At 42.5% G+C, this 22,683-nt stretch overlaps 1 protein-coding gene and 1 pseudogene across 2 annotated transcripts in view; one reads left to right on the top strand and one right to left on the bottom strand.

The window, feature by feature from the left end:
• The window catches only part of LOC108942075 (leucine-rich repeat and fibronectin type III domain-containing protein 1), a 75,017-nt gene extending 70,297 nt beyond the window's left edge, over positions 1 to 4,720 (bottom strand). The window contains exon 1 of one of the 2 annotated variants that reach the window (XM_018765143.2): positions 3,618 to 4,720. The gene's annotated coding sequence lies outside the window, so the exon portion shown is untranslated. The remainder of the gene's footprint in view (positions 1 to 3,617) is intronic. The other variant, XM_018765144.2, reaches the window with a different exon arrangement.
• A 9,504-nt stretch (positions 4,721 to 14,224) lies between these two features.
• On the top strand, positions 14,225 to 22,380 carry LOC114911602 (uncharacterized; annotated as a pseudogene).
• The last annotated feature ends 303 nt before the right edge of the window (positions 22,381 to 22,683 follow it).

Genomic DNA, 22,683 nt, shown 5'->3' with positions numbered 1-22,683 from the left:
CTTGCTTTTTAATAATAAAATCTTGTATCTTGGAGTTGGTTTGAGAATAGATCATTTAAATCCAATTATGAGACTTGTTGAAAAAAGTTAATTCATGATCATAAGTGGATATGGCTGTCTCTGTGCCTCTACAGTGGTTGGGAATTTACCCATTTATAATACTAGGTAATTTTTACAGGAGCAAATCATGGTAAGTAATTTGCACCTTGAACAGTTGGAGCAGATGGTAGTGCAGTAGTTAGAGCTGCTGCCTTCGCAGGTTTCAATCTCACCTCCACCTATAGTACCCTTGGGTACTAACCCTGAATTGCTCCAGTAAAATTTCCATGCTGTATAAATGGGTAAATAATGGTAGTTATCTTAACATTGTAAGTCGCTTTGGAGAAAAGTGTCAGCTAAAAAAATAAATGTAAATGTAATGTAAATTCTGTACTCAATAATAACACCGCAGCAGGTGAGATTCAAAGCTTACTAAGTCAAGTGACACCTTTGTCCATGCAGTTGTTTACCAATTTACAGAAAAAGAATTATCATCAGTTATGATTCACCTTTGTCCAAGTGTGACGTCATGGTAGATACAATACACTAGACTGCCTGTCCAAACAACATAACATGCCCATTTACACAACAGAGTTATGTAACAATGTTGTTGACATTTACATTTGTTCATTTAGTAGACACTTTTCTCCAAAGCAGCATACAGCTCAGTAAGCAAACTTGCATTTCACCAACAGAAAAGCATTATTTACGCAGACATGTGATTCTTGAAGTACAATCTCTTCGTCCAACACCACCATTTTTGCTTGTCCTCAAATCAATGGGCATCAGGCTAGGAGGGGTACACTCTGGACTGCATGCCAGTCCATCACAGGGTAGCCACACTTGCATACCCTTACCCACATATACAGATGCTATAGGCAGAGATAGGAAAAAATTTTTACTTCACACAAAGTGAGCCAGATTTAAACCCATCCCAAAGAGCCTGATTTCTCTAAAGCTACCTGCTGCACCACTGTACTGCCTAGGTTGTATTATAATTTTCCCAATTTACTCACAATTACTGCAGGCCCACAGTATCATACAGTCTGGGAATGTCTTGGTAAACACAGTAACACCAACATATTTTACTTAGAAACAATGTACCATTAGAATTTGTATTAAGAATGCCTAAAAACAAAGCTAAAACAAAGGCAACTGGATTTGCATGAGTTTCCTTGAAAACGTTTCACCACTCATCCAAGTGGCTTCTTCAGTTCTAAAAGACAACAGACCCCAGTCATGTGAGTCTCAAATGGGCTCCACCCATAGATGTTCCAAATTTAAAACCAAAACTCCCCACCAGTCTTTGAGAACTGAAGAAGCCACCTGGATGAGTGGTGAAACATTTTCAAGGAAACTCATGCAAAACCAGTTGCCTTTGTTTTAGCTTCATTTTTAGATATGCCATGACCTGGATGATTGAGAATCTTCACAGACGTATTAAAAATGCCATCACACTTTAAAAGTGTGTCAAAGGAACAGGTTGCAACCTCACTGTAATTATTCACAATGTAATATAAGGTCAAAAAAAGCAGGCATTTCCGTGCACAGGAAGTTTGCAAAGCAGACACCAGGTTTGTAATTGCTAGACAGATGTATTTTTAGAACTGGAGTCTAAGTCAAGCAGTGGATCTTGACTCAGTATTTAGAAAAGTGACTTGATGCACATTGTCATGCAGCAAACACTTGAACCACTTAATTATACACACTGATGCAATGTATAGTCTATGGTGATGTATTGCATTATAATTAACTGAAATAACATGTTAAGGTGTTCGGTTACTATTTTTACTTATAATGTAAAGAGATCACTATGTTTCAGTACAACACCAAGGCTATCAGGCAAAACTGTAGGCTTATGTTTGAAAAACAACTCACTCATTTTAGTCAGACTTGTTGTGGCCCAGAGTTTATCCCTGAACCACTGTGCAGAAGGCAGGAGTACACTCTGAATAGGACATTACTCTATCACAGGGTACCCACACACACTACAGGCAATATGGCATTGCCACTTCACCTTTACTGCATGCCTTTGGGAGGAAACTAATGCAAATACATGATACAAGGAGAACATGCACACTCCACACAGGTTCAAACCTACACCCAAACAGCCCAGGCACTATGAGGTGGAAGCACTACCCACTGCACCACCCCAAAACACAAATGATAAATAACTCCTGCTATTTTTTTTCTGTGCACAACGATCTCTGTCTCTCTCTCACACACACTTTCTCTCTCTCTCTCTCTCTCTCTCTCTCTCTCTCTCTCTCTCTATATATATATATATATATATATATATATATAAAACAGAGAACAAGAAAACAAGAATAATGTGGAGCACAGTGTGCCAAGCAAAACTTGCACACTGGTATCTCACTCATATGAAAATGGCGAAAACCTGGGGAAATGATGATGGCAAAAAACAGGCTACTTCACTGCACCTACAGCACTGTATGTAGCCTACAGATGTTAACAGCACCTGCTTTACATTTGCTCGTTTAGGATGAAACACACTTACTGATGCAGAGGAGTTATGTGCCAGTGGCCCCCAGTGGCCGCCAGGGTACCAGCACTCGCACACTCCCCATTGTGGCTGCACACACACTGTTTGTGATCTATAGAAAGCAATGGGCGGCTGCGGACACACCCGCATAGGAGAACTACAGTAGCTTTGACAGAGCTGCGCTGAATGGCCCTTACTTAAAACAAACCATTGTCCGGCCTTAATGTACCGTGGTCATTTCAAGGCCAAATAAAACTGAAATGTGAAAAAAAAAAAAAAATCAAGATATAAGATATACGCTATAGACGAGATGCCTACAGTGTTTACCCATTGACATAGCAAAGTGGATCATTTTCAACGCACGGAGCAGCCTTTTTCGGCTTTTAGGTTGTGTGAAAGAAATATAAAATGGTGGGGCGGCTGTGCCTTGGCTTGTCTTCTATCTCAGTAAACACCGCATTGCAAAAAGTGATGCACATTCCAGCTGCAACTGCATGGTCTTATTCCGTGATATTTTCTCAACTGCCAAATAATTACTCAATCAAATACTATACAGTATACTGAATTTAAGGGCATGCGAATAGCTATTCAATGAGTTAGTCAAAGATCAGCCCGATTTTTGTTCTGAGAGATACAACGGCAATGCCTGCATACATATTTAAGACGGCATCTACCTGTATGTATGAACCCATTTTAATATATATATTTAATTTATTATATCAGTATGTGCGCCATCATAACAGAACGCACATATTTTTTTGCCTTGAATTTGTAATTTAAACGCTTCATACACTGCACTTCAGTGTTGCACAGCATACGGACTTTTTTATGCATTTTTAAACATCAATTCATATTTTCACATTCTTAAATTACAGGCATCACTACCATGTTCGCCGACATTGCAGCCTTCTGGGAACAGCCGTGATTTAGTAGTATTAATAATTAGGAATTTAAAGCCCGCTTCAATACTGTTGTATTAAATGTATGAAATGATTTCAAAATTCACTGAAGGTCAGCAGCAGCACATTAGCCACACCAGACTGCCTTTCAATGGTACAAGATGTATGTTATTTACCTGTAAACAACGTCGCTAAATTGGCAGCAAATGGTGAGGTGCAGTCGTGTCTTCACATAGGTCTTTTCTGTAAGTCTCCCAATATATAGCTGTTGCCTCAGAACTGAATCCACAGAGTAGCCGAAACATTAGACATAAATGCAGAAAAAACAGGACATGATGATGATGATGTGCCGATTTTTGAACAACAGCAGTCAATAAACGGACGTTTTACAATCCAGCGGAAAGACGATTGTCCGCGTTACCTGCGCTGGGTTCACATGGAAACCGCACCTTAATTCCACCTTGAATCAAGTGAGGCCAAAAATAAATGTTAAGGGGCGATTTGTAAAAATCCACAAGAGTGTATTTCCAAGGCGGCAGTCCTTCCTTCTACACACCTTTGATTGAACAAAGAGTATGAAGCGACCTTCTGTTCTGCTCCAACGTGCAAAAATGTGGAAAGAAAAAGAGCGTTCAGTTCTTCTGGCTGTGCACTTCTAAGCTGCATGTATCAGAAGGTAGGAAGCCATCGAGCTCAATATCCTTCACACGCTCTGCACATGTAACTATGTTAACGAAAAGCCACCGAATGTAAATAAAATATCACGGTCACGCAAGAGCTGCGTGTGCTGCTTTCTCCAGATGAGCTGTTTTTCCCGGGAAAACTCACCTTAAATCATTGCGATAACGCGATCAATTGACCCATAATATCATGCAGAAGTCCCTTTCAATACCACAGTCCCCGGTCACGAACACGAATAATGAAGAAACGTAGCTCTTGCTGCCAATGCCCTTCATGCCGCCCCGTTCCAGTCTGTTACGGGCTGGAATTCCACTTCGCTGGGGCTAGATTATAGAAGGAATCCCACCTCCGCACACGCACGCACTTTTCACACGGACACGCATACAGATATGTGCATAGCTACATATCATCTGTAACTAAGAGCAAGAGGAGTTTGTTTTCACAATCGGTGCTGTCCGCTGTCCTGTAACCGCAGTAACATGGACGGATGGATCATGCACAGCCTGGGAAGCGGCACAGTATTTCTCCTTCGTCCAACAAAGCGGAAAGAAAAGAATAAATAAATAAATAGCGCACGACCCCCTGCCTGGAAGCCCTTAATATTGCGACATACACGTTCCGACACTGACGCAGATCTGAGGCGAGTTTAAAGCGATTGCGGAGCACAGACAGGGATCCGGCATGACGAACGGGGGACGGAGGTTTTGTGTAAGTGGATACACTGACTGACTTATGTGAGCCCTTCCCCTTGTTTTCAGCTTTCGCTCCCTAATTTCTCCTTCCTCGCTCAGTGCTCGAGCTGGAGCCTTATACTGGTCTGCTTGCTACATGATTTGGATATTTTCATGGCTGCCCGAACGAAGGACAGCGCAAGGCGGCTCCTCCCCGATCTGGAATCGGATGCTGCACACAGCGGGTACATTTCTGCATTCCAGCTGCAATCCGCCCGACTTGACATAAAAAAGAAGTTGTATCTATTTGCACGCAAATAATTGTTCGCGTGGATAAATCCCAGGCTCATCCAGTTTTCTTCCAGAATGGTGATGAGAAGCTCGAGCTGAGATATATTATTAAAGGAATTACTTTAAATATACCTACAAGGCTTGAGTATTACATTCGTGCTCTTTACTAGAAGCACCTATGGGCCGTATGAATGAAGCAGCGGCACCGCGACGCCAGGAGCCCGGGGAATACAATAGGAGGGTTCCGATGGACGCGTTGCAGTGTAGCACAGAGCTGTCTGCATCCAAGAGCCCTGTCACCGGTTGGTCAGCTGTTCTACAAATAGAGATATTAGCTGGGGAGAAAATCCAGAGACAGCATGGGCTCCGAAGGCTATTTGTCCACGTCTCAGCAGACGCACACGGCGGCGATGGTTCTACGAGATTGCGTATATTGCCATGATGAGTGCAGTCAATCCAAATATGCACATTTGTGTCATGTACGTGCTTGCAGTGTGATTTACCTGCCCTATTACTTGTAGCCTACGTGAGGAGCTATGTATGGCACCATTTGTGCATTACACATTTATTTATGTAGGCTATGCATACTAAATAGGGTGAGGAGAAGAACAGTGGAATACACGTTTCTGTCCTTCAGTGTATGACGCAATTATAAACGGATGATTTTCTTATTGAGTATAACATGTTATACTCTGAAACATTATTAGTTGTTGTTTTATATTGGTTGGCATGGAAATTCCCCCTAATGCGTTGACAGATCTCTTTAGTACTTTTGCAACATTATTCTGCTTTCTTAAAACAGCTTATCATAGTATTGTTAGGAACATCATCTTGATCTCTCATGCATTTCATAAATAATTTTTCCAGAAAGAGATGCATATTCTGAAATTCAAGATCCTGTACTAGACTTACCTAATTTGAACCCTCAGTGGAATCCTACCACCATTTTAAAGGTGTTCTTAATCATACAAATAAAATGATGAGTTACAAAACTGAATGTTCAGTCAGGAGTATTGAAAACAACTTTTATGGTACTAGATCGGGGAGAGGCAGGAAAATATAGATCCTTTCAGTAATGTTTGATTATTTCAATGGGGTGATTACTGTATTTTGAAGAATCATTTGGTGTTACTTCAGCTGTGAATATACTGGTGTCTAACTGTAGATAAAATATGCCTATAAATTTACTTTGTATGAATTTGTAATCAACTCATTTGTCTATAGGAAATGTCCTCTTTTGTTAAATATGTCAAACATATTGCTAGTATAAATGTAATTAAAACCATGTACTTTATAATAATTACTCAGTTAATCACAAATTTTCCTTTTTTTTCAAAATATCATGTGGAACAATGCTGTGATTAAATGAAATGTATTACTTGCTGCCCATGGATGTAAGGGATCTTTGTTTCTGAGGAAATGGAACCTGCAGAAGTCACGAAGCTATCTGAGCAAAACATCTCAGCAGAACATTTTCCAGGGTACCATGGCAACTAGGCATTCAAAAGAATTCTGATGAGAACTATATGAAGAAGATGCTGATGACAAGGGAGAGAATTTGTTACCCCAACTGCAAAGGCAACAGGGCCTGATAGCACACATAGGCATTGTATGCACCTTGTCTGGACAATTGATTAAAAATACATTTAACTTCCGACAGCACACAGTAGGCTCTCAGAGCAGGAGGAAAAGTGGAGGAAGTCAGTGTCTCAATTTGCATGGAGATTAATGGCTCTGCCCACTGAGCCAGAGGGCCAGAATCCGGATTTGTTATTTATACTGGCAAAAATCTTTACACTGCAAAATTCATAGCACAGACTGAAAGAGCATGTCCCTTTAACAAGTCATTACATTGCTAAGATTGACCAAAACAGATAGTGTCAGAGTAAATTTTTGAGTACTCTTTTGTCTTGTCTTTGGGATAGTACAGTCCTTGTTTTTCAGCAGTTGCCAGCTCTATGTCTGCAAGTCATTGTAATCAAACCTTGGCCAAAGAAAGCATTATTCTGATACACAGTCATGTGACAATAATGGATGAACAAAAATATTATAAATACAGTCTTATGAAGAATTGCTGCCCATAAGCAAATATAATATGGAGCTGTGTGTTTTTGTGTGTGAGTTCGTGATAGCACAGGTAACATTACAATTAATTAATCAATCAATCAATTAATTAATTAATTATTCATTCTTTCATTCATGCTTGCCCTATGCAGAGTTGGGGCAATTAGAATACAATATTGTCAATATCTGCAACAGAGCTGACAGATCAAGACATGCAAAAGTGATATTGTAAGAAGAACAGTTAATCATTAATGTATAAGCACAACTTTTAACATATAACCTTAACCCTTGACAAACCATCATAGCCATACACAATGGCATGTTTGATAAAGTTATTATTGATATATGTAGCTGTATAGTGAAAAAATAATCTTATTAGGTCACACTAGCTCAGCTCAGTCAGTTGCCTTGTTTGCTCCCTGTTCTCAGTCTGAGGGACTGAAACAGTTCAGCATTTGTGTGGGTTAATCCAATGACTTGAGTGTGTAAATGTGTCTGTATATGAGAGCCCTGTGATATATTTGCATTCTGTCCATGGCATACCCTACTTCCACCCAGCTGTGATTCTAAATAGAAATGGTGTCTTGAGCACCCTTTCTTAACTTAAACCCAGAAATATTCTTTTTTTTATAATTGTAACTGAAGAGTGCAGAAGTGACACTCTAGACACATATCTCTGGAACTTGGTGGTGTCCATTCCTTTACCACTTTTTACTGTGGCATTGAAAACACCATTGTTTTCCACCATGTAAAGAGTGAAAACTATTAATCACATAGGGAAACTTCATTAGGTTGCAACAGCATACAAAATACAAAATGCACATATGGTAGCTAGATAAAGAAACACCAAAATTTTCATAAAAAGACAATGTGGGGGGGGGGGGGGGGGGGGGCTTAATTAATGAAAGTACAAAGCAAGCTCAGTATCACTCACTCATTAAGAAGTCACCACCCCGACAGCGTGAGGACTCATTACAGAGTCTAATGTCTACTGTTAGAAATGACCTCCTGTGGTCCTCTTGGAACAGTGCAGCTGGACAGGCTATTGCTGAATATGCTCCTCTGTTTAGCCAGGGTGGCATGCAGCGATTGAGAGTAACTGTGCATGGTTTTTAAGTTTGTTCAGGGTTCATTTGTATGTAACTTCCTCCAGTGAGTCCAGACTCACTCCCAGGACTGAAGGAGCCTTTCCAATTACTTTATTCTGTCTGTTGGACTTGCAAGTTGGAATGTCACTGTTCGTACATACAACTGCATAGAAGACTGCACCAGAAACAACAATCTGGTTGAACATCTCTTCGGCTGACCTGCATACTTCAAAGGGCCTCAGCCTCAGAAAGTAACTCTGTCCTTTCATCTACAGAGTCTCAGTACTATCCACTCCAGCCTATTATCCATAACCAGCTCCAGGTGTTTCTAATTCCCACAACCTCCACATTCACCTCCGTAAGTTGTCACTGGACACAACGGACACTTGGACTTCTAAAGTGCACCACTGTCTCTTTTGTCTTTCTAATTATGTGCTGCAGGTGGTTTTGTTTCCACCATATGGTGCTGAATGCACCAAAAAATATGATCCTCACAGTGCAATGTGCCTCATTCAAGTGTGAGTAGGCTCTGTGCAGATAGATGACAGCATCATCCACTCCAATGTGGTTAAAGTATGTAAACGGGAGAGGATCTACTGCGGTATTGAACCATGGGTTTAGGTTTGCTAGTATACACACCAGAAATTCTGTCTTACTTCTCTTGTTGTCCAGATCATCAATACAATTCCTCTATCAGACCACACACACATTTTCTGAACCACGTGTCCCATGCAGGGTCGCGGGGAACCGGAGCCTACCCGGTAACACAGGGCGTAAGGCCGGAGGGGGAGGGGACACACCCAGGACGGGACGCCAGTCCGCCGCAAGGCACCCCAAGCAGGACTTGAACCCCAGACCCACTAGAGAGCAGGACCCGGTCCAACTCACTGCGCCACCGCACCCCCCTCCTCTATCAGCCCATTATATATTAATTTTTTATTAGGCTCTGAGTCACCATAGCCTTTAGTGAGTAAATAGTTACTGATAATGATAAATTTGCTCCTCAACATGCAAACTATAATCCCTTCTTATTCCCTACACATCACACAAAATGTCCAATATAAGTGTGAGTAAATTATAAAAAAAAGTATAATTATTAGAAATGTAAAAAAAACCCATATAAGTCATATGTTATTGACCTCAAAGCGCTGGCAATGTCAGAGCCTGAGGTATTTCCTGGAGGTGGAGGGTGACAGAAAGGATGAACTTCATTGCAAGGTTCAAACTGGTAGATTAGGATCACCTTTTTTATCGTCTTTTTCCTTCTTTTCCACCTACTCTTTTGAAAAACTTAAGGCAGCGTTTGCTATTTGTGATTTTGATCTGTCAATGTATCAATACTTAAATCAACCAATGATATAACAGTTGAATGGCATAAAGCAGTGTGTAACACTTTGCATGTCAGAAGAGAGGCAGAGTAGCCCTGAGAATCTTGAGACCTGATCTCTGATACACTGTCATTGAGATAACCATGTGATCAACATTTGAGTTTGATCCTGCTTTTCTTCTTTGACATCTTGAAATGAAAGGAGCAGCACTGAAATAGTCTGAGCCTTACCTCTCAGGGAGACCTTACTATGTGATTTTATGTGGCTCTCTGTATTGTCTTGAGTCTCTGTCAGTTGGTTTTGTCCACAGGGCTCAATGCTAGGGATCTTACCCTTTTCCATCTGCACCTTTTCCTTTGGCTCCATCATTGCTTCTCACTAGTTTTCCTCTCACTGCTGTGCTAACTGTGCCCAACTCTTTTCTTTTGCTCTTGCAGCTACAGTCAGATCCTGTTGTATCACAGCTTACCTGCAAGATGTTTGCCTGACTGATCACCATATACAACTCAGTCTCCTTCACCTCCCAACAGATCCATCCAACTGTCAGGAATTCTGGATCATCTGTCATTAGTTAAGACCCTAGGAGTAAGACCCCTCAGAAGATCTGCTCCTCAATACCTGCAGAACCTGATCACTGATCCCAGCCAGACTGCTGTGCTCCTTCAGCTCTAACTGCTTGGTGGTCTCATGCACAAGAGGTCCAAATTCAAAATTTCAAAGGTTCTTGGGTCTGGTTCCAGTGTGGTGGAATCAACTCCCTTTCTCACTCAGAACTGCCAAATCTACCAGACCCACTTCTCACCGGATCTTCTATCTGTTCTGTAAAGTTTCAGTACATTATCCATAAAAAAATATACTCTGCCAGTCAGTTCTGTTTGCAGCTAAATGCTTGGCCTTGTCAGGGTCATGCTGGTCTGGAGCCTATCCCAGACACAGTGGGCACAAAGCTAGGGAGGTAGCTACACATGTACAGGCTTACTAATGCAGGTACACACTACAGGCAATTTATTAAAGCATCCAATTCAACTGAATTTGCATATCTTTGAACTGTGGGAGGAAACTTGACATGTGAAGCATACGTAGACAATGGAAGAACATGCAAACTACACATAGAAAAATTTTCCTAAATAGCACAGGCCCTGTGAAGAGGCAGCAGTACCTGCCATACCACCATGTCACTCTAAAGAAATAATGGTGTCTTGAATTATATACTTTATGGATGAGGAAGTGATGAGTTGGCAATCAAGGAAAGGAAAACAAAAACTCCAAGGTAATGTGAAACTAGAGAACATAAAGTTTCAGCATAGTCTACCAGCAAATGCAAGCTATTTGCTGGCCACTATGGAAATCAGTGTACTAGGTTGATTTAGAGTAGACAATTGTCAAGCACTTGTTCAGCCATCAACAGCGATCTCTAAAAATGCTACTGGAAATTCCAAAAGCCTACCATATTATATTCTGAAGATGTGGAACACTGCGGAAGTTGGTGGGAGATACAAGTGTCATCACAAGGAACCCAAAAATGACAAACAATTAAAAAAGAGGTAACTACCTCCAACATGATAAGCAATGCAGGGTTTGCAAAGGAATTACCCAGCAAAAGATAGTGTAGTATGTACACTCACACCAGCAATGATGCAATGGACCTGAATTTAAAGGTTAAGACTGGGTAGGGCTTGTTAAACCAGTCTACAATCTATCATTAGGAATGTGGTGGCTAGTAGTGGCTCTAGTGACTGAACAAAATGGCAGTTAGCTACCACCAACATGATGACCAGTACAGCTTTATTACAGGAGTAACTAATAAACATGAGTGTGGCATGTATTGTTAAACCAATGATAGTGCAATGGGTAAGGCAAGCTAAAGAAATTCATCTTAAGCCTCAACTTGAATAGACTTGTTCTCTTTGTCGGGGACAGGTGAATTGTCGGTCACTCGACAGTCAGAGTGAAAACAAACGTCTGTGAACAAAGTTGAGAAGCAAGGCAAATAGTCAGGAACCAGGGAACAAAGAACAGGATACAATCATGAAGGGGGAAAGGACATAGAATGTTGTGAGTGCTGTTAGTGCAGAGGGGCCAGTTGTCTCAACAAGATTCCACAACCAATAAGGCGCTGAGGAGTGTCTTATAAAGCTGAGTGCTCTGATTACCGTCAGGTGCTTAATTGGAGCCAGGTGCTGCTGATTGTGGTGCGGGTGTGCACGTGACAATATCTTTCATCTAAAGATAATAAGGAACATTATGGAATGTATATAATAATAATTTTACTAAGGTAAGCAGGAGGAAGGCCATTAACTGCTTTATATGTTACAAATTTTAAAGTATGCTCCAAATTTAATGGAAAACAAAAAGCAAAGAGTTAAGAACTGATGATACATATTAATTTTTCCTTGGTTGTGGTGATAGTCCTTCCAGAGGCATATCGAATTTACTCTAGGTTGTACAGTATATAGTTTGATTCACAAAGCTGTCATTAGGGCATTACAGCAGTCAGTTCTGCTGGAGATAAAGGCAGAACCAGTTTTTCAGTTATTTGCCTGGGTACAAAGCTCCCTAATTTTCTCTGTTGTTAGGGTAGAATAGCAACTTGAACATATTGAAGCAATGCAAGAGCTAATGGATAAGTCAGTATAAATTAATTAAAGAAATAATTAAAAATTAAAATTTAATTAATATTAATTGAAGGCTTCTAACAATTAAATCAATTAAAATGTAGTCCTTGAGAGTTTAGAAATTATATAATTACGTTCCAGTTTGTAACATTACAATCTACAAAGATGATATCCTGTATTGCTGTGTTTGAAGGTAAAAATTATTGCTTGTTTACCATTTTAATTCAGTAAAGCAGTTGCTAACGACCAAACTCATTACTTTTGGTTTATGCTTACATCTGCGTATCATCGGATACATCGGAATAAAGGAATGAAAGCTAATGCTATATTTTCGTTGAATATCCTTTACTGATTTCATACTGTAACAAACCACGTTACTGTATTTAGGCAGGAAGATTTGTTTATTATAAATAGCTGCATTATGGGAAAAATATGAACTGTAAGTGTGCAACCACTGGGGGCACTTCTGGGGGAAATGATGAGGTCACTGTGTTTGGGAGTGTGTTGGGAGAAAGTCTGAAAACACTGAGCAGGCTAGGAAGGCTGGCTTGAGGTATAGGGTCTGAAGGAAATGTGAGTCCTTGGACCGACAACCCTACAACATTCAGGGCCTTAAGCAGATCTCTGTGTATCTCATCAACTCCTGGTGCTTTGCCACTGTGGCACTTTCAAAATACTTCACTAACTTCCACCAAAGAAATAGACTCTGATATCCTGGAAGCCTCTGGCCCTGACTCTTGTAAGAGAGGTATATCTCTCAGGCTTAGGAGTTCCTCAAAGTGCTCCTTCCACCTCCCGACTGTGTCCACATTTGAGGTCAGAATTTCTCCACCTTTTCTGAACACAGCTTGAGTAAAGCTTCTTAACCAAGCTGCTGGATGGTTCTCCAGAATGTCTTTGAGGCCGATCAAAAGTCATTTTTCCATGGCCTCTCCAAACTTCTCCTATGCGTTGGATTTTGCTTCTGCAACTGCAGCCACTGCCACCTTTTTTGCTTGCTGGTAACTATCTGCTGAGTCAGGAGTCCCCAGGTGCTACCATGCCCTAAAGGCCTCGTTCTTCAGCTTGACAGCTTCCCTTACCACTGATGTCCACCAGCAGGTTCTTGAGTTGCCACCGTGACTGGCACCAACAAGTGTTGCCCACAGCTGCACCTGGCTGCTTCCACAATTGAGGTTTTGTACAGGGTCCATTCAGACTCCATGTCCCCAACCTATTCTGGCACCAGAGAGAAGTTTTCACAGAGATGGGAGTTAAAATCATTCCGGACAGGGTCCTCTGACAGTCGTTTCCAGCACACCCTCACTGTACACTTAGGTCTACCAGCTCTGTTTGTCAGTTTTCCCCGCCATCTGATCTAGCTCACCACCAGATGGTGATCGGTTGACAGCTCAGCACCTCTCTTCACCTGAGTATCTAGAACATGTGGCCTCAAGTCAGATGAAATGACTACAAAGTCAATCATTGACCTTTGCCCCAAGGAGTTCTGGTACCAAGTATACTTATGAGCATCCTTGTGTTTGAGCATGGTGTTTGTTATAAACAAACCACGGCTAGCACAGAAGTCCAATAATTTTTCACCATTCGGGTTTAGATCGGGCAAGTCGTTCTTTCCAGTCACCCGACTCCAAATTTTCCAGTCATTGAAAACATCAGAGCTGAAATCACCTAGCAGGACTATGGAGTCTATAAGTTGGGCCCTGTCCAGAACCCCACCCAATCTCTCCAGGATGGTGGAATACTCTGAACTGCTGTTTGGTGCATAAGCACACACAACAAAGTTTTCCTTTCTGCAACCTTAAGTCACATTGAGGTGACCCTCTCGTCCACCAGGACAAACTCCAACTGTATGGCAGCCAACTGGGGGCTTGTAAGTATCCCCACACCTGCCCGGTGCATCTCACCCTGTGCTACTCCTGAGTAGGAGAGAGACTACCCCCTGTTGAGGAGTTTGGTTCAAGAGCGAACACTGAGAGTAGAGGTGAGCCCAATTATATCTAGTTGGTATCTTTCAATCTCCTTACCCCGGGGTGAGGTCACATTCCATGTGCCAAGAGCCAGTTTCTGCCGCGAGGGGCCATGATGCCACGTGCCACCCTGCTCCCTCCTGCTGCCTGAAAGGCATCACACCTGACCCCCATGTTGGATCTCCCCGGGTGGTGGGCCTACATGGCTCCCCCACATTGCCTTTTCTGGCTAAGCCCAGCGGGGTTGCGTGGGCTGCCCTGCCACCAGGAACTCACCTAGGAACACTTGCCCCAGGCCTAGCTGCAGAGGTAGGTCCTGGTGACCTTATACCGGGCAGGGTAAACGTTCTCTTGTTTGCATTTGCCATAGGGGTTTTTCGGATCATGTTACTCTGGATCGTCACTCCAGACCTATTCGCCTTGGGACACCCAACCAAAAGTATACTGCTCCTGACAATATAGCTCTGGAGATCCCTAGCTCACACAAGCCCTTCTGCCATGACAAGGCCCCGATCCACGAAATTCTGTGGGAGGTGCTTTGGCAGTATGGGGTGCTGGGGCCACTATTGCAGGCCATTTGGTCTCTGTAGACACAGAGTGAAAGATGTGTCCGCATACTCGGCATTAAGTCAAGCCCATTCAGTGTGGGTGTTGGACTTTGCCAACGTTGTGCCTTGTCCCCACTCTTGTTTGTGGTTTTCATGGACAGGATATCAAGGCACAGCCAAGGTCAGGAGGGCATTCTATGTGGAGGCCGGAAGGTGATGTCTCTGCTTTTCGCATCTGATATTTTCCTTTTGGCAGGGTTACATGGATGCATCCAGTATGCACTGCAATGGTTTGCAGCTGATTGTGAAACGGTTGATATGAGGATCAGCACCTCCAAGTTTGAGTCCATGGTTCTCTCACAGAAAAGGATGGTATGCCCCCTTCAGGTAAAGGGAGAGAATTTGCCCCAGGTGAAGGAGTTTAAGTATCTTGGGGTCTTATTCACAAGTGATGGGAGAAAGGAGGATGAGATCGGCTGCAGACTGGGAGCAGCAGCAGCAGTAATGCGGTCACTGTAGTAGACTGTAGTGGTGAAGGGGGAGCTGAGCCATAAGGCAAAGCTCTCTGTTTACCTGTCGGTTTATGTCTCTACCCTCACCTATGGTCACAAGCTCTGGGTAATGACTGAAAGAATAAGATCGCGGATTCAAGCGGCTGAAATGAGTTTTCTCTTCAGGGTGGTGGGACTCATTTTCCGTGACAGGGTGAAGAGTTCGGACATCCGGGAGGAACTCAGAGCACACACATTGAGAGGAGCCAGTTGAGGTGGTTCAAGCATCTGGTAAGGATTCCCCGAGCGTCTCCCTTTGGAGGTATACCAGGCATGGCCAACTGGGACGGGGCCCCAAGGTCAGCCCAGGACCTGCTGGAGGGATTATATCTCCCAGTTGGCCTGGGACCTGCTGGGGATCCCCTGGGTTGAGCTGAAGGAAGTTGCGAGGGACAGGGATGTCTGGGCTTCTCTGCTGTCCTTATTGCCATCGCGACCCTAGAAGGACAAGCGGACAAGAAGATGGATGGATGGATGGATGGATGACATTTTATGAAGTTTGTAAAAATGTGTTTTATATGTAAATCTATATTTATTAACATGCTTATTAAGATGCCAATTAATATGGTAACTGCACATCTCATAAAAGTAAAATGAGTGGCCAGAAAAGTTGCAGTCAGAGTCATGTTATGCAATATGTTCACCTATGATAATGTTAATATAAGTAATATATAATGTGAACAGATTTTATAGTAGTAGTTTTTTTTATTACACATTTTTACCTTTATTACAATTTTTGGATGAGTACTCTGGTTATTTTTTTGTAAGTAACACTACTTTTATTTTTGGTATTAAGAGAGATGATTACAGCTGTGTCTTGCTTTCTAGCAATAAGGTTTATAACATTTAAAGCACTACATACATTGTCAGAGCCAAACCTGGCTTGAACAAATCCAGTTTGATCAGGTTTTATGATCTTTGGGAGGACAGTCTTAAGCCTGGGTGTCAGAATATTTGTTTAGAATTTTAAGATCCACATTCAGCAAACTGATCAGATGAAAGGAGGAATGTTCTAATTTTTGTCCTTTTTTCAAAATGCAACTAGTAGAAGCTGAATTCCAAGAGTGAGGGATACAACACTCTTTGAGCATGTTTTTAATTACTGGCATAAGTAGAGGCCATAATTCAGGCCAGAATTTCTTATTGAATTTGACAGAGAAAACATCAGGACCTGGTGCAATACCAGAAGGCACTGACTGAATACTGTCCTAGATGTCTTCATTACTAAAAAATGAGTCTGTGAAAGAATGGTCCTCCTTTGAGACACTAGGTACTCACAGTCAAAGTTTGTATGATTGTATGTCATCCATTGAATCTTGTCCTTGAGGGAAGAAGGAGGACCTATAATATTCTTTATAAGTGTTAATAATAACCAATAGGTCACTATGACAGAGGAGGCAGGACAGGTGAAATGCTCGCCTCTCGGCGTGCTTATTTAGGGCAGTGCAGGGGAAGATAACAATGGGGGAAAGGGGGGAACCGGGAACTGGTAGAGCAGGGCGGTGCTTCGGGGTCGTCGTCGGGACCAGGGTTATGGCTGTCTCAGGTCGCTCTCTTTCTCTCTCTCTTTCTCTCTCTCTCTTCTCTTCACAGGCGGGTCCGGGGGAATAGAGGTTGCAATTAGCCCTAGCTGCAGCTGGCTTACCCCGGACTCTGGCCCCCTTCCTGCCCACCTTGGCGTGTTACAGTCACATGTAAGAAGACCTGATGGTGCACATACTGCTTTAATTGACCTTTCATTCTGTTGTAATTTTACTTTATATGCCAGAAGGTGATTGGGTTTATTCCCAAGTTCATAGTAATCTTGTTTCATAAAGAGCACAAGTTTTTAAATATGATTTGTATAAACCAGCTAATGTTTGGCCTTTGCCTTAGTTATTCAGTTCCATTTCTCCTGGGTTGGTGATTGTTTGTGTTCTTGCTCCAGGTACTTCAGTTCTAATTGTAATTATTTATATCCCTTTTCTCTTTGGAGGCTTTGGAAATGATTAGATGTCATAGTGTGGCCTTAGCTGCATCCCATACAGCAGCAGATTGTAGGCTGTCTTGTAGGTTGTCTTGGTCTATCCTTTCACAAATCACTTTCCAAAAGATTTCAATTCCCGTTGCTTAGTTTTGGGAGATATCCATTAAATCTTAGCTCCTAGAAACACTGGTCCATGGTCTGAGAGCCTGGTGGGACCAGTCTGAGAGGATCATAACTGCATGAATAAAGCTACTGGGGTGAAAATATAATCTAATCTGGAATAAGAATGGTGGAGGTTGGAATAAAATGTATAATCCTTAATGTCTTGGTGCAATTCTTTCCAGGTATCGACAAAACCTAGTCTGGAGGTCATATTCTTAAGAGTTACAGAAGACTTTAAACTTGACATAGAAGACGGGGATAAAGTTACTGTTTGATGTAGAATTACAATTGCTGGCCAAACAACAAAAACCTTTACACACACACACACACACACACACACACACATTTTCAGAACCGCTTGTCCCATACGGGGTCGCGGGGAACCGGAGCCTACCCGGTAACACAGGGCGTAAGGCCGGAGGGGGAGGGGACACACCCAGGACGGGACGCCAGTCCATCGCAAGGCACCCCAAGCAGGACTCAAACCCCAAACCCACCGGAGAGCAGGACTGTGGTCCAACCCACTGCGCCACTGCACCCCCCCAAAACCTTTACAGTAGTGGTTAAATAACAATACCATGTAGGACAGGAATTGTAGCGTGTCCACTTTTGGGGCATAACATTTAGAAGTATGATGAACTGTCCAGAAAGTAATCCGGAAATTAAAATGAACCTGCTAACTATTCTAAGCTGCTGCCTTTATGAGTTAGGAAAGGAAAGTAATGTCTGAGAAAATTCCATTGATTGAAATTGAGTTATTTTTGTAATATATTATTAAATTTAGCTGGTTTGTTGTGGGAACTGTTCAAAATATTTGTTTATTTGCTAAAGTTGTACATACTATTGCCAGAAGTATATCTGCCTTAATTAATTCTTCCTAAAACCTAAAACACTTGAAATTCTTGTTCAAGACATTAATACAGGACATAACATGAACAGGGTAAGGTGTCATGCACTTTGTTCATACTGTGAAGCACTGATCCTTTCTCCACTGCAATGTCTCAGATGCACCAGCTGCTGCTGCCTCCATAACAGCTTTTTCTGTTTTAGGAAGCAAATGGAGAGACTACTGTTTGAAACTGCCATCTGCATCTCCTCACTTTAATAGACAGAAGTCAGGACTGCTGAATCGCATTTGGGGTGGGGTGGAATTTAATTTCCTTACGCATGCTCCTCTAATTTCCCTGGGTGTCATTTTCCCAACATTCAGTAACTATTACTGTGCGGTATCAACACTGGATCTTACTGTCACAGTCAGGGAAGGGAGACAGGAGGTAAATGGTTTGGACCCAAGCGCGGGTGAGGTCATCCCGGATTCTATCCAGCACAGAGAGGCAGGCGAAATCGGTGGTCAGGGACAGGCATGGGTCGATCGAGGTGCAAAGGTCATTGGGATGGCAAGATAGTACTCAGAACAAGGGAAAGCAAGCAGGGGTCGAAAGCCAGGTAGACACGAGAACGAGAACGAGAACGAGAACGAGAACGAGAACGAGAACGAGAACGAGAACGAGAACGAGAACCGCTGAATCTGCTAGCCAGGGCATTACAAGATTCCACAACCTTGTGCTGGAACGGTGCTGCCTTTATCCCTGATCGTGATTACAATCAGGTGTGGCTTGAACCCCAGACTTGCCATGTTGCAATCAGGCCACATTAAATTAAAGGTTGTAACAAACTTAGAAATACAGAAAATTTTCATATATTTCTTTAGAGAACTAAAAAATGTGTGGATCCTATTGTGGAAAAAAAAATAAAACAAAAATGAAAAATGGCATGGCTTGGTGTAGAAACACTAGGAGCCAAAGTCAGAAGGAAAAAATAATTCAATCAAACTCCCTTTCTTCCTTGTTTGTCTAAACCTTGAAAAAATGTACGATTTAATCTCACTTAAGAATTTAATATTAATAATATCTGATTTAATATTAAAAGTTCTACAAATGAAAATACTTGAACTCCTAATAAAAAATACATGTTACTGCCCTTGTCACCTTTAACAATTTAACATTAGAAGTCTCTTTTTTTCAGTTCTGGCTGCACTGCAATCCAATCAAGTAAATGTGAGGAGCTCTGAATACTGGCGGCTCTGAGTGTGTTAAAGTAAAGGTTAAACATCAGAAACATCGGCAGGAAACAAAACCCATAAAAATTATGAGAGCTTTGCAATGAACTAAGTCTTAGCTATGTTCCAGGCAAACATTTAGGGAGTAGTTATGGCCAGAGCTACGTATATGTGTGTGTGTGTGTGTGTCTGTCTAAATGAATAAATGTAAACTTGAAATCCCTTACTTCCCAGTTAAGCTTAATCTCTCTCTGCATATTGCCACTCATTAATGAATTTCACTTCCCTTTATTTGATTTCAGTATTCACAGGGCTTTCTTAGCATGTAACTGGATCAATGGACTCATAATGATATGATAATAGATTATGCTACTTCTCAGGGTATTACTATACATATTCAGGTGGTATCATGCCATAATGCAATAATACTAAACCACCAACAGCCCGTCCAGCTCTTCAATCTCACTAGTCTGAAGACTGGTCCTCCACCAGCTGGGCTCAGTAGCTCTGCCTTCAAGTGTGATAAAATATCCTTGTCTATCAAGCCTTCCATCCTGTTTCAACCTTTCCATGGGACTCTAGAACTGCCAGTCTGCTGTAAGGAATGCTGACTTCATCCCGGCCTATGCCTCCCACCTCTCACTGGACCTCCTGGCCTTTACCCCGGATAATACAGCCACACCTGCAGCCCTCTCCATTCACTACTCCTTCTCCCACACCCCTTGTCCCTCAGGCAGAGGTTGAGGCACAGGCCTGCTCATCTCTCACTGGTGGGAATATTCTGTTCTCCCTCTCTACCTGCATGACCCATACTTCTTTCAATTGCATATTGTCTCTATCACTGCCCTCATCACTCGTTGTGGTTCTCAATCACCCTCCTGGCCATCCCGACCACTTCCTGGATGACCTTGACAACTTGAGCTCTCTGGCAGGGACAACTTTCTGTCAATTCTCAGGGTGAATTCAACCTGCATGTCAAGGACATTCATGCATACAGCCTTCTGTAACTCCTGCAGTCCTTTGACCTGTCTCTGACACAGTCCTCTGTCACTCGCAAAGCCAGCAGTTGCCTTGAGCTTGTCTTCTCTCGTAACTGTGGCTGTCCTCTGTTGCTCTATTGCATGTCTCTGATAACTTCATCTTCTTCCAGCCCTGCCTCACTACTAATCCCTCTCCTACTTCTGCACCCATTGTCACCTTCTACTGCAACCTAAAATCTTTTGACCTCCTGCTTTGCCTCTGCCACACTTTCCTCTCTCTCTTCTGCTGCACAACTCTCAGATCTGTCAACAGGCAATGCTACAAATGTTTTCCTCTCTGCCTAATCTTCTTCTCTAGACTCTATCCCCTACTTCCAAACCAGCACGCCCCAGTTCCACCTCATGGCTGACTGATATACTGAGTGCCAATAGGATTAAATTCCAGGCTGCAGAGCAACAATGGCAAAAATCCAAGACTTGTATGGACCTGGATGTCTACAAAGACCTCTTAGCAACCTTTCATTCTGCTATCTCATCATCTAAAACTACCTTCTTCCACAACAAAACAATCTTCAACTAACAAACCACACAAACTCTTTGCCACTTTCTCATCTCTACTCTGCCCTTTGCAGCCTCCTCCACATTCTTCTCTCACTGCTCATGACTTTGCTTTTTTTATTTTTTTCACAACAAAATTGATGCAATCAGACAAGTTTCCGCATCTGCCTGCCCTGATCATACTGGACCTCCCTGTGAAGTCACACTCTTCAAATTCAAGCCCCTGTCAGAAATTAATCTCCGACCTCCTGCTGTCTCCCTGCAACGCTCCATGTTCATCACCTAGATCACCAACTCTTCACTCTTCTTTGGCTGCTTCCCATCTGCCTTCAGAACTGTCCTCATTTCACGTCTGGTAAAGAAGTCCTCTCTGGATTCCAACTCAGTCCAAAACTACATGCCAATCTCCCTCTTTTTGTCAAAACTCTGGAACTGGCAACATGTGTTAACTATCTGCATTCCTCATCCAGAACCATCTCCTCGACAGACATAAGTCTGGATTCAAAGCTGGACATTCTGAGATGGTGCTCCTGGCAGTATCAGATGCTCTCCAGTCAGCTAGAGCAGCCTCCCTTTCCTCAGTCCTCATCATCCTCAACCTGTCTACAGAATTCAACACTGTCAACCACCAGACTCTAGTCTCCTATTTTGGTCAACTTGGCATCAAAGAACAGCACCAAAATGGTTTGAGTCCTACCTATCAGATCCTATGAAGTGGTCTGGCAGGGGTACCGTTCATCTCAGCCTCTCAATTAGTGTCCCACAGGGCTCACTACTGGGCCTCCTAATCTGCTCAACCTACACCTCTTACTTTTGCCCTCTCATCACCTCTTATGGATTCAACTACCACTTCTACACTGATGCCCAGCTCTTTTTCTCATTTCCACCAGCATCACACATTTCCTTGCACATCGCTGCCTGCCTATTGGACATCTGTGCCTGGATGTCTGATCACCACTAACAACTCAACCTCTCCAAAACAGATCCTACCCAGCTGGCCTGTCTTCCTGTCATAAATTCTAGAAAACTGGACAATTCAGTGATTTTTGCCTGCTCCCTTGGCTAAGAGTCTAGGAGTGACGATTGACTCAAGCCCATCTTTCTCTCAGCACATCAAGGACACAACTCGGAACTGCAGATGCATCCTGCATAACATCCACAGAATCTATCCCTGTCTAACTGACTCTGTGGAACCATTTGTCCAGGCCATGGTGGTATCTCGCCTGGACTACTGAAACGCTCTCCTTTCTGGCCTTCCAGCAATTGCCATCAAATCTCTACAGCTGATACAGAACGCTGTTGCATGAGTTATGTGGGAACGCTTTGGCCAGTCATTCATCTCCCGTCGTCTCTCTGCATTGGCTTCCTATAGCGATCCAAATCAAATCCATGATTGGTTATGGCCTATAAATGCATTAAACTGAATAGCTCCCAGATATATAGATATCTGGGATCATCCCCTATGCTCTCCACCTCTGCCCGCATGGTGGTCCCACATACAAAAGGTGCAAAAGCAAAAAGGTTCTCAGTTCTGGCTCCGATATGGTGGAACAACCTTCCCCCTCACTCAGAACTGCTGAATCTGTCTACATTTAAAAAGGATCTTAAAACTTATCTTTCCAAATTCACTTCTCCCATGATTTACACATTACATGAATTTATGCTCTATAATTTTGAGATTGCTATTGAACAATGGAGAATCCTTCATGCAGC

Source organism: Scleropages formosus, chromosome 10 (assembly GCF_900964775.1).
Source record: "Scleropages formosus chromosome 10, fSclFor1.1, whole genome shotgun sequence".
Lineage (NCBI taxonomy): Eukaryota > Metazoa > Chordata > Actinopteri > Osteoglossiformes > Osteoglossidae > Scleropages > Scleropages formosus.
Note: the sequence above shows the minus strand (reverse complement) of the source record. Positions and strands in the feature narration are given on the sequence as shown.